Source organism: Orycteropus afer, unplaced genomic scaffold, assembly GCF_000298275.1.
Source record: "Orycteropus afer afer isolate SDZICR_OR568_19922 unplaced genomic scaffold, OryAfe1.0 scaffold00154, whole genome shotgun sequence".
Taxonomy (NCBI): Eukaryota; Metazoa; Chordata; class Mammalia; order Tubulidentata; family Orycteropodidae; genus Orycteropus; species Orycteropus afer.
The window spans coordinates 210,842-212,438 of NW_006921741.1; positions in this window are offsets into that span (position 1 = coordinate 210,842).

A 1,597-nucleotide genomic window follows, 5' to 3' on the forward strand; every position below is an offset into this window, starting at 1 on the left:
ATTACAGCCCCTGAGCTGTAAATGTGGAAGTTGTCATGTCAGTGAATGTCTTGGTGTGTATGTGCTTACCATAAAAGTAAAATAAAAAGAAAGAAAGAAAGAAAAGGTATGTGTTAAAGTTTCTTACTATTACTGTGGAACTTTTTCTTTTCTCATTGCTGTTAGAATGTGTTCTATGTATTTCAGAGCTTTGCCATTGGGTGTATAAATGTTTATTATGGTTATATTCTCTTCGTGAATTGGCAATTTAATCATTTTATAATGTCTATCCTTTTTTTTTTCCTTTCATGGATTTTGTTCAAAGTCTATTTTATCAAATATTACTACTGTCACTCCTGCTCTCTTTTGTTTCTGCTTGCTTAATATATTTTTTCCATCCTTTGATTTTTAGCTTGTTTATTCTTTGTGTGTAAGGTAGGTCTCTTGTAGGTAACATATTGAGGAGTCATATTTCTTAAAATCCATTCTGTTACTCTCTTTCTCTTCACTGAGGCATTTAAGCCATTTACATGCAATGTGATTATTGATAGATATGAATCAACAGCTATCATTTTGTTGAGCTTTTTGTGCTGTTAATAGTTCCTTTGTTTCCTTATTTTTGTGTACTGGGTTCTTTTAGTATATAGATTTTCGTTTCATTTCCATCATTATTGTTTATTTTGTGCTTACTGGCTATGGTTCTCTTCTTTTTTATTTGGTGAGTAGGTTTATTAATTTTCTTTGTGTTTGCCCTGGAATATACCTCCACTTTCCCAACTTTAAACAGTCTGTTACATCATGGTATCACTTTAATTTGTTCTTGATATTGGAGTTATGTAAATTCACCTTTATTACTTTTCTTATTTTGCAGTTATTGTCATTTACAGATTAATATCTCTGATCTCTGTTTTCAGTCTAGTAGCTTTATTTTATTTTTGAGAATTCTTTATTGTGGTTGATATCTGGATGATGCTATCATATGTCTTAATCTCAAGTTGTTGCCTGATATTGTTGTTTCTTTGTTTAAAGGACTCCCTTTAATATTTCTTGTAAGGTTGGTCAAGGCTTCGCAAATTTCCTTAATTTCTGTTTATCTTGAAATGTTCTAATGTTTGTCTTTGAAAGACAATTTTTCTGGATATATAATTCTTGGTATATATATTTTTTTTCTTTCAGGTTTTATATATGCCATCCTGCTGCCTTCTTGCCAATATAGTCTCTGCTGAGTAATCAAAGCTTAATCTTGATTTCCTTTAGTAGGTGATGATTTAATTTTCCCAAGCTACTCTCAGAATTCCTTCTATGTCTTTGGTTTTGGAAAGTTTGATTATGGCATGTTTTAGGATTGTCTTTTGCAGTCTATCCTTTTGGGGGTTCGTTGAGCTTCTGGGATGGCTATTTTCTCATCCTTCATAATATCAGGGAAGTTTTCTGCCAGAAAATCTTCAAAAATGTTCTCTATGTTATGTTTTTCTTGACTCTTGTTCTGGGATTCTGGTTATTACTGTTGATAATGTCCCAAATATCTCTTAGGCTTTGTTCATTTTTCTTCATTCTTTTTTCTGAATGTTCTTGAAACAAAACAGTACCAAGGGATTTGTCCTCTATTTACTGATTA